At 43.3% G+C, this 11964-nt stretch overlaps 1 pseudogene; it reads right to left on the bottom strand.

Moving 5' to 3' along the window:
- Positions 1 to 237: 237 nt before the first annotated feature.
- Positions 238 to 7917, bottom strand: LOC147963687 (cytochrome P450 76M5-like; annotated as a pseudogene).
- Positions 7918 to 11964: the final 4047 nt, after the last annotated feature.

Here is an 11964-nt window from a genome sequence, read left to right as displayed (position 1 = left end):
TGTTAATGCCTTATTAGCGGAGATGACAGCGCTAAGGTTCAGTGTGAATCTGGCCTACACAATATGCGTTGGGGGATCAATCATAATACTATAGTTAACCGCACCAATGAATTTTGATGAAGAAAGTTACTCCCTCTTCCCATAATATAAAAACATTTTTCAAGCTTTGTTAGTTTGAAAAACGTTCTTGTATTATGAAAACGGAGGGAGTAGAGAATAACACACTCCACCAAATCTTGTAAGATCTAGCGCGATGTGATGTGCTATTATAACCAACCCATCGATGAGGCAGTGGCGAATGGCAGGCAATCCAAAGCGAAGCGGCCACACATGACCGACGCGATGCCTAAGGAATCAGGAATGTCTGGCTACTGAATTTTCATGAATAGCTAGTGTAGATAAACCGGGTGCATCTCGTCCGCACGATTACAAGATAGTAGGATTGCATGCATGATAGCTAGGTGACCACGACGGGGACGACCCTAAGGGGCACGGCGAGCGTGTTCACCGTGGTGAACTTCTCCGTCACGTCCAGCTCGTCGACTGCCACGCCGTCCGGGAGCCGCCACTCGAACGCCTGCAGCAGCGACGCCACCACGAACGGCACGACCCGCTCCGCCATCGGCAGGCCGGGGCACAGCCGCCGCCCGGACCTGAACGGGATGAACTCGTAGTCCTTGCCCCGAAACTCCACCGCCTTATCCAGAAACCTCTCCGGCACGAACTCGTCGGGCCTCTCCCACGCCACCGGATCCCGCATGATCGCCCACACGTTGAAGATCAGCGTTGCGCCTCTGGGCACGGCGAAGCCGCCGATCTCCACGGCATCCTCCGCGGCCTGGTGCGGCAGCATGATCGGCGCCACAGGGTGCAGCCGCATCACCTCCTTCACCACGGCCTGCAGGTACGGTAGGCTCGCCGCGTCAGGCTCCTCGAGGGTGTCCGTGTCGACCTTGCCGCCGAGGACGTCCTCCATCTCCGCGCGCGCCTTGGCCATGGCGCGCGGGTGCCGGAGCAGCTCGGCCATCGCCCACTCCACCGTGATGGCCATCGTGTCGGTCCCGGCCACGAACACGTCGAACAGTATCACCGTCACCTTGTCGCGACCGATCTTGCCTGCGGAAACGAGCTCCAGCAGCGAGTCCAGGAAGTCGCCGTGCGCGTGCTCGCCCGTGGACGACGGTCTATAATTCTGTCAAGTATGCCAAAGACCTTGTGGTAGCGCGCCCCCGCCCAGCGACGCCAGCCCTTCAGGTCCAGCGGCCGGAGGAAAGGGAAGATGTTGGACACGTTGGGCTTGCCCAGCGCGGCGATGATGTCCTCCACGACCTCCCACAGCTCACTCGCGGACTCTCCGCCCACGTCCACCACGTCGACGGAGAAGAAGGCGCTGGACACGAGGTTCAGCACGCCGCCCTACACGGCCTCGCCGACGTCCACCTCCTCCCCCGCGCGGCGGCGGAAGTAGCCCACCATGTCACGCACCTTGCGCTCGCGCACGCCGCGCGCGGCGGCGAGGCCACGCGGGGAGAATATGTGCGAGGCCACGATGCCGCGCAGGGTCTTCCAGAGCGGGTCGGAGCTGGGCAGCCAGATCATGGACCGGCCGGAGTTACCGACCGCGTTGGCCGCGTCCGGGACGGGGCGCGCGGCCAGGTGGCGGTCGTACCTGGTGAAGGCCTCCCGCGCAGCGTCACGCGAGGAGACCACCACGGTGGTGACCAGGCCCAGCTTGAGCTTCATGACGGGGCCGTGGGCACGGGCCAGGCGCGCCAGCGTGTGGTGCAGGTTGCCGCCTAGATCGGGCAGGCTGCCGAGGACCGGGAGCGGCTTCGGGCCCGGAGGCGGCCGTCCCCCGGTGCCCCCTAAAAAACCGAACGCACACCCTGGGGCACGCCCCCTGCCTCGTGGGCCCCCTGGAGCTCCACCAACCTCAACTCCAACTCTATATATTCACGTTCGGGGAGAAAACAATCAGGGAGAAGGATTCATCGCATTTTACGATACAGAGCCGCCGCCAAGCCCTAAACTCTCTCGGGAGGGCTGATCTGGAGTCCGTTCGGGGCTTCGGAGAGGGGAATCCGTCGCCATCGTCATCATCAACCATCCTCCATCACCAATTTCATGATGCTCACCGCCATGCGTGAGTAATTCCATCGTAGGCTTGCTGGACGGTGATGGGTTGGATGAGATTTATCATGTAATCGAGTTAGTTTTATTAGGGTTTGATCCCTAGTATCCATTATGTTCTGAGATTGATGTTACTATGACTTTGCCATGCTTAATGCTTGTCACTAGGGCCCGAGTGCCATGATTTCAGATCTGAACCTATTATGTTTTCATGAATATATGTGAGTTCTTGATCCTATCTTGCAAGTCTATAGTCACCTACTATGTGTTACGATCCGGCAACCCCGAAGTGACAATAATCGGGACCACTTCCGGTGATGACCATAGTTTGAGGAGTTCATGTATTCACTATGTGTGAATGCTTTGGTCCGGTACTCTATTAAAAGGAGGCCTTAGTATCCCTTAGTTTCCATTAGGACCCCGCTGCCACGGGAGGGTAGGACAAAACATGTCATGCAAGTTCTTTTTCATAAGCACGTATGACTATATTCGGAATACATGCCTATATTACATTGATGAATTGGAGCTAGTTCTGTGTCACCCTATGCTATGATTGTTACATGATGAACCGCATCCGACATAATTCTCCATCACGATCCAATGCCTATGAGCTTTGCACATATTTTTCTTCTCTTATTTACCTTTCCGTTGCTACTGTTACAATCACTACAAAACCCAAAAATATTACTTATGCTACCGTTACCGTTACTTCCATATTACTTTGCTACTAAATACTTTGCTGCAGATACTAAGTTATCCAGGTGTGGTTGAAGTGACAACTCAACTGTTAATACTTAAGAATATTCTTTGGCTCCCCTTGTGTCGAATCAATAAATTTGGGTTGAATACTCTACCCTCGAAAACTGTTGCGATCCCCTATACTTGTGGGTTATCAAGACTATTTTCTGGCGCCGTTGCCGGGGAGCATCGCTCTATTCTTTGAGTCACTTGGGATTTATATCTGCTGGTCACTATGAAGAACTTGAAAGACGAGAAGACAAAAAATTATCCCTCAACTACGAGGGGAGGTAAGGAACTGCCATCTAGCTCTGCACTTGATTCACCTTCTGTTTTGAGTAAGCTTGCGACACCTAAACCTGCTTCTGCTATTAATTCTGATATGTCGAATGTTATTGATGATGCCACTTCTGCTATGCATGATACTCTTATGATGAAACTACTTCTATGTTTGATACTACTGTGTCACTTGGTGAATTTCTTGATGACCAACTTGCTAGGGCTAGAGAGAATGAAATTATTGAAACTGATAATATTGATGAAAATGATGATGAAGATTCTCCCCCTAAATATGAATTTCCTGTTGTGCCTGAGGACTATGTTATGGATGAAGAAACTGCTAGAGACTTTCTTGCTTTCCAATAATAGAGGTGATCTTAAGAAATTATTAGCTAAGCTTAAACAAAAAACTCTGAATGCTAGAATGAAATATGATCCTCCTTATGCTACTTCACCTATCTTTGTTACTGATAAGGATTACGAATTCTCTGTTGATCCTGATATAATTACTTTGGTTGAATCTGATCCTTTTTATGGCTATGAATCTGAAACTATTGTGGCACATCTTACTAAATCAAATGATATAGCCACCCTGTTCACTAATGATGAGAAATCTCGCTACTATTATATCCTTAAGATATTTTCGTTCTCATTCAAGGGTGATGCTAAGATATGGTTTAATTCTCTTGATCCTGGTTGTGTGCGTAGTCCCCAGGATATGATTTATTACTTCTCTGATAAACATTTCCCTGCTCATAAGAAACAAGCTGCTTTAAGGGAAATATATAATTTTGTGCAAATTGAAGAAGAGAGTCTCCCACAAGCTTGGGGGAGGCTTCTCCAATTACTTAATGCTTTGCCTCATCATCCTCTTAAGAAAAATGAAATACTTGATATCCTTTATAATGGACTAACCGATGCTTCCAGAGACCACCTGGATAGTTGTGCCGGTTCTGTTTTCAGGGAAAGAACACAGGATCAAGCTGAAATTCTATTGAATAATATGTTGACCAATGAAAATAATTGGACACTTCCTAAACCAACTCCTAAGCCAACTCCGAAGAAGAGGGGTGTTCTATTTCTCAGTCCTGAAGATATGCAAGAGGCAAAGAAATCTATGAAAGAAAATGGTATTAAAGCTGAAGATGTTAAGAATTAACTTCTATTGAAGAAATACATGGTCTTAATTTACCGCTTGTTGAAGAAATATATGGTCTTAATTCATCACCTATTGAAGGAACACATGGTCTTGATAACCCGACACAGGTAGTAAAGGAAAATTCTCTCTATAGATTTGATGAAGGTGATATCCCTCACTATAAGTCTGCTAGACAATGCTTAGATGAGTTTGACAATGTTATTGTTAAACAAGAAAACTTCAATGCTTATTTTAGTAGACAATTTAAATACAATTCCGATATGCTTGAACACTTGGGTGATTATATGTCTAGAGTTAAAGGTGAACTTAAACTCATTAGTAAGCATGCTTCTATGGTTACCACTCAAGTAGAACAAGTACTTGAAGCTCAAAATGATTTGCTCAATGAATTAAATAATAAGAAGAATGATAATGCTGTTTATGGCCTAAGTTGTTGGGGTCTATGGCCACGGCTGGCCTGGCGGATATCCATAATAATAGTTGTTGGGGTCGTACTGTGATGAGGAGGAATAGTTGGGATCATACTGATGTGTAGCGGTTATCGCCTGCTGTGCTACAGCGTGGAGTCGAGCTGCCTCCGCTCTCCTCTTGTACTCTTCTGCCTCCTCTCTGGTAATAACATATCTTCCTTTTTTCTGTGAATCAAAGAAGGCATGAGCAAGGAGAATAATATGGAAAACACGTCTTTTATCAAAAATTAAGCGATATAAGAGAGGTGATTCAGGCCTCTCGACAAACTGGTGCGAAGCCATAGAGTCATAATCTAAATATGAAGGAGGCAATTCCATATCACCCTCACGAATGTCTATCTCAAGAAAATGAGCTAAGCGGGTTGCATAAATTCCTCCAAAGAAATCTCCATTATGTCTATTATGATGCAACCTACGAGCTACAATGCCTCCCATATGATAAGATTGGTCTCCTAACACAGCACTCCTAAGAATGCTAAGAATAGGGACACACATGTGACATGCTTCATCCTTAGCATTTATGCATCTACCGATGAAGAGAGCAAAATAATGTATAGCAGGAAAGTGAATGCTCCCTATGGTAGCATGCGTTATATCTCTAGATTCCCCCACAGTTATACTAGCAAGAAAGTTTCTAAATTCGGATTTAGGGGGATCCCTAACACTACCCCATGATGGAAGTTTGCATGCAAGAGTGAAATCCTCTAGGTCCATGGTATAAGATTTGTCATAAAGATCAAACATTACTGAAGGAGAATTACGCGAAGATGAATACTCAAACCTCCTCACAAATGAACTTGTGAGATCATGATACTGGGGGCATTTGTTAGCCTCAAAATCCTCAAGACCGGCATTGCGCAAATATGATTAGAATTCTTCTTTAATTCCCGCACGGTCCATAAAATTTTCCGACGGCCATTCGCAAGGCCGTACTGGAGCGTCTCTTGGTGGATCCCCGTCAGCATCGCGCATAGCAATCCTGGGTCCTTGCTTCTTAGAGGAACCACCTTGGAACATCTTTCTAAGCATATTGTTTTTCTCTGAAAAATTCTGAAATTTTTAGTAACTTCAAAATAAAAGTAAACCAAACTCAATAATATTGATAGCAACTACTCCTACAAGTGCCTAGAGCCTATATCAAGCATTAGAACTACTTGGAACCATATAAATTTGACATGCAAGCTCAAGAACATGGTCACCTATGCAGCACAAATTTGCAAAGAATAAAGCACTAGAACAAAAACTAATTGGACCAATGGAGGAGTCACATACCAAGGAACAATCTCCCCAAGCAGTTTTGCGAGAGGTGCTTTGAGCAAGGAGATCGAAAATCATAGCAAAAGTGGCTGGAACTCGTGCTTGAGTTGGTTTTTCCGGTTTGTGTGAGATAGAGGAAGAAGAAGGGTGCTGGGATAAGTGGAGGAGGGCCACCGTAGGCCCACGAGGCAGGGGGGCATGCCCTATAGGGGGGGCGCGCCCACCACCCTCGTGGCTAGGTGGCAACTCCTCCCGCGGTAATTTTTGCACAGTAAATCCTCAAATATTCCCAAAAAATCATATTAAATTGGCATGGCATTCTGAGGACTTTTATTTTCGGGATATTTTTATATTGCACGGATAAGTCAGGAAACTGACAGAAAATACTATTTTTACTTTATTTAATAAAAATAACAGAAAGTATAAAGAGGGTACAGAAGTTTGTGCTTCTAGTTTCATCCATCTCATGCTCATCAAAAAGAATCCACTAACAATGCTGATCAAGTCTTGTTAACAAACTCATTCCGATAATCATGAAACCGGAGAAATTTCGAATAGCACTAAGTTACCTCAACGGGGATATGCACATCCCCTATAATAAGAATATCATATTTCTTCTTGACAGTAGGAAGAGGAAATTCAAAACCTCCAAATATAATCGATGGAATTTTTCCAATAGAATTGATACTATGAACTTGAGGTTGTTTCCTCGGAAAGTGTACCGTATGCTCATTACCATTAACATGAAAAGTGACATTGCCTTTGTTGCAATCAATAACAGCCCCTGCAGTATTAAGAAAAAGGTCTTCCAAGAATAATAGACATACTATCATCCTCGGGAATATCAAGTATAACAAAGTCCGTTAAAATAGTAACGTTCGCAACCACAACAAGCACATCCTCACAAATACCGACAGGTATAGCAGTTGATTTATCAGCCATTTGCAAAGATATTTCGGTAGGTGTCAACTTATTCAAGTCAAGTCTATGATATAAAGAGAGAGGCATAACACTAACACCGGCTCCAAGATCACATAAAGCAGTTTTAATATAATTATTTTTAATGGAGCAAGGTATAGTAGGTACTCCGGGATCTCCAAGTTTCTTTGGTATTCCACCTTTAAAAGTATAATTAGCAAGCATGGTGGAAATTTCAGCTTCCGGTATCTTTCTTTTATTAGTAATGATATCCTTCATATATTTAGCATAAGGATTTGTTTTGAGCACATCAGTTAATCTCATACGCAAAAATATAGGCCTAATAATTTCAGCAAAGCGCTCAAAATCCTCATCATCCTTTTTCTTGGATGGTTTCGGAGGAAAAGGCATGGGTTTCTGAACCCAAGGTTCCCTTTCTTTACCATGTTTCCTAGCAACAAAGTCTTTTTTATCATAACGTTGATTCTTTGATTGTGGGTTATCAAGATCAACAGCAGGTTCAATTTCTACATCATTATCATTACTAGGTTGAGCATCATCATGAACATTATTGTTAATATTTTTACTAGGTTCATGTTCATTACCAGATTGTGTTTCAGCATCAGACATAGAAATATCATTTGGACTATCAGGTGGTTCGGCAATAGGTTCACTAGAAGTTTACACAGTTCTATCATTTTTCTTCTTCTTCTTTTTAAAAGAACTAGGAACATCAATATTATTTCTTTGAGAATCTTGCTCGATTCACTTAGGGTGGCCTTCGGGCTACAAAGGTTCCTGAGTCATTCTACCAGTTCTAGTAGCCACTCTAATAGCATAATCATTTTTCTTACTATTCATTTCATTAAGCACTTCTTTTTGAGCTTTAAGTACTTGTTCTACTTGAGTGCTAACCATAGAAGCTTGTTTACTAACAAGTTTAGTTTCACCTTTAATATCAGCCATATAATCACCCAAGCGTCTAATCATATAAGCATTTTCTTTTAATTGTCTACCAAAATAAGCATTGAAGTCGTCTTGCTTAAACATAAAGTTATCAAACTCATCCAAGCACTGACTAGCAATTTTAGTAGGAGGGACTTCAGCTTTATCATATCTATAGAGAGAATTTACCTTTACTACCTGTGTCGGGATATCGGGATCAGGAGGTTCTTTAGTAAATAAAGAATTGAGATCATATGTTTCTTCAACAGACGGTATATTAAGACCATGTATTTCTTCAATTGGAGGTAAATTCTTTACGTCTTCAGCTTTAATACCTTTTTCTTTCATAGATTTCTTTGCCTCTTGCATATCTTCGGGACTGAGAAATAGAATACCTCTCTTCTTTGGAGTTGGTTTAGGAATAGGCTCAGTAATTGGAGCAGGAGTTGGCTCAGGAGCTGGCTTAGGAGGTGCCCAATTATTTTCATTTGTCAACATATTATTCAATAGAATTTCAGCTTCATCTGGTGTTCTTTTCCTGAAAAGAGAATCAGCACAACTGTCCAGGTAATCTCTGGAAGCATCGGTTAGTCCATTATAAAAGATATCAAGTATTTCAGGTTTCTTAAGAGGATGATCAGGCAAAGCATTAAGTAACTTGAGAAGCCTCCCCCAAGCTTGTGGGAGACTCTCTTCTTTAATTTGCACAAAGTTGTATATTTCCCTCAAAGCAGCTTGTTTCTTATGAGCAGGGAAATATTTAGCAGAGAAGTAATAAATCATATCCTGGGGACTACGCACACAACCAGGATCAAGAGAATTAAACCATGTCTTAGCATCACCCTTAAATGAGAACAGAAATATTTTGAGTATATAGAAGTAATGCGATCTCTCATCATTAGTAAACAGGGAAGCTATATCATTTAACTTAGTAAGATGTGCCACAACAGTTTCAGATTCATAGCCATAAAATGGATCAGATTCAACCAAAGTAATTATATCAGGATCAACTGAGAATTCATAATCCTTATCAGGAACACATATAGGTGAAGTAGCAAAAGCAGGGTCAGGTCTCATTTTATCTCTAAGTGATTCTTTGTTCCATTTAATTAATAACCTCTTAAGCTCATATCTATCTTTGCAAGCAGAAATAGCGGCAGAAGATTCCGCATCAAAAAGATAACCCTCAGGAATAACAGGCATATTTTCATCATCACTATCATCATCGTATTCAGATTCAATAATTTCTCTTTCTCTAGCCCTAGCAATTTGTTCATCAAGAAATTCACTAAGGGGCACAGTAGTATCAGGCATAGAAGCAGTTTCATCATAAGTATCATGCGTAGCAGAAGTGGCATCATCAATAACATGCGACATATCAGAACGAATAGCAGAAGAAGGTGTAGGTGTCGCAAACTTACTCATAACAGAAGGTGAATCAAGTGCAGAGCTAGATGACAGTTCCTTACCTCCCCTCGTAGTTGAGGGATAGATCTTGGTTTTTGGATCTCTCAAGTTCTTCATAGTGTCCAGCAGATATAAATCCCAAGTGACTCAAAGAATAGAGCTATGCTCCTCAGCAACGGCGCCAGAAATTAGTCTTGATAACCCACAAGTATAGGGGATCGCAACAGCTTTCTAGGGTAGAGTATTCAACCCAAATTTATTGATTCGACACAAGGGGAGCCAAAGAATATTCTCAAGTATTAGCAGCTGAATTGTCAATTCAACCACACCTGGAAACTTAGTATCTGCAACAAAGTGTTTAGTAGCAAAGTAATATGATAGTGGTGGTAGAGGCAACAAAAGTAAAGACAGCAAAAGTAATGTTTTTGGTATTTTGTAGTGATTGTAACAGTAGCAGCGGAAAAGTAAATAAGCGAGAACCAGTATATGGAAAACTCGTAGGCACCCGATCAGTGATGGATAATTATGCCGGATGCGGTTCATCATGTAACAGTCATAACATAGGGTGACACAGAACTAGCTCCAATTCATCAATGTAATGTAGGCATGTATTCCGTATATAGTCATACGTGCTTATGGAAAAGAACTTGCATGACATCTTTTGTCCTACCCTCCCGTGGCAGCGGGATCCTATTGGAAACTAAGGGATATTAAGGCCTCCTTTTAATAGAGAACCGGAACAAAGCATTAGCACATAGTGAATACATGAACTCCTCAAACTATGGTCATCACCGGGAGTGGTCTCGATTATTGTCACTTCGGGGTTGCCGGATCATAACACATAGTAGGTGACTATAGACTTGCAAAATAGGATCAAGAACTCACATATATTCATGAAAACATAATAGGTTCAGATCTGAAATCATGGCACTCGGGCCCTAGTGACAAGCATTAAGCATAGCAAAGTCATAGCAACATCAATCTCAGAACATAATGGATACTGGGGATCAAACCCTAACAAAACTAACTAGATTACATGATAAATCGCATCCAACCCATCACCGTCCAGCAAGCCTACGATGGAATTACTCACGCACGGCGGTGAGCATCATGAAATTGGTGATGGAGGATGGTTGATGATGACGACGGCGACGAATCCCCCTCTCCGGAGCCCCGAAGGGACTCCAGATCAACCCTCCCGAGAGGTTTTAGGGCTTGGCGGCGGCTCTGTATCATAAAACGCGATGATTTCTTCTCTCTCATTTTTTTCTCATCGAAACTCAATATATGGAGGTGGAGTTGGAGTCGGAGACGCAACAGGGGGCCCATGAGGTAGGGGGCGCACCCTAGGGGCGCGCGCCCCCCACCCTCGTGAGAAGGGTATGGTCCCCCTGGTCTTCATCTTTGGCGAGGATTTTTTATTGTTTTTCTAAGATGTTCCGTGGAGTTTCAGGTCATTCCGAGAATATTTGTTTTCTGCACATAAAACAACACCATGGTAATTCTGCTGAAAACAGCGTCAGTCCGGGTTAGTTCCATTCAAATCATACAAGTTAGAGTCAAAAACAAGGGCAGAAGTGTTTGGAAAAGTAGATACGACGGAGACGTATCACTCAGCTAGTGAGCATGTGCTCAGAATGTCTGTGTACTACAATCACTTGAATCAAGTGGGAGTTAATCTTCCAGATAAGATAGTGATTGACAGAGTTCTCTAGTCACTATCACCAAGTTACTAGAACTTCGTGATGAACTATAATATGCAAGGGATAACGGAAATGATTCCCAAGCTCTTCCTGATGCTAAAGTCGACGAAGGTAGAAATCAAGAAAAGCATCAAGTGTTGATGGTTGACAAGACCAATAGTTTCAAGAAAAAGGCAAAGGGAAGAAGGGGAAGTTCAAGAAGAACGGCAAGCAAGTTGCTGCTCAAGTGAAGAAGCCCAAGTCTAGACCTAAGCCTGAGACTAAGTGCCTCTACTGCAGAGGGACTGGTCACTGGAAGCAGAACTGCCCCAAGTATTTGGCGGATAAGAAGGATGGCAAAGTGAGAAAAGGTATATTTGATATACATGTTATTGATGTGTACTTTACTAGTGTTTATAGCAACCCCTCAGTATTTGGTACTAGTTCAGTTGCTAAGATTAGTAACTCAAACGGGAGTTGAAGAATGAACAGAGACTAGTTAAGGGTGAAGTGACGATGTGTGTTGGAAGTGGTTCCAAGATTGATATGATCATCATCACACACTCCCTATACTTTCGGGATTAGTGTTGAACCTAAATAAATGTTATTTGGTGTTTGCGTTAAGCATGAATATGATTTGATCATGTTTATTGCAATACGGTTATTCATTTAGAGTCAGACAATAATTGTTGTTCTGATTACATGAATAAAACCTTCAATGGTCATACACCCAAGTTGAATGGTTTATTGAATCTTGATCGTAGTGATACACATATTTGTTGGGGAACGTAGTAATTTCAAAAAAATTCCTACGCACACGCAAGATCATGGTGATGCACAGCAATGAGAGGGGAGAGTGTTGTCTACGTACCCAGGCAGACCGACTGCAGAAGCGTTGACGCAACGTAGAGGAAGTAGTCGTACGTCTTCCCGATCCGACCGATCCAAGCACCGTTACTCCGGCACCTCCGAGTTCTTA

Source organism: Triticum urartu, chromosome 6A (genome assembly GCF_056163025.1).
Source record: "Triticum urartu cultivar PI428250 chromosome 6A, HENAU_Tu73, whole genome shotgun sequence".
NCBI classification, from domain to species: domain Eukaryota; kingdom Viridiplantae; phylum Streptophyta; class Magnoliopsida; order Poales; family Poaceae; genus Triticum; species Triticum urartu.
The sequence above is the reverse complement of the archived record's forward strand: the minus strand, read 5'-3'. Positions and strand labels throughout refer to the sequence as shown.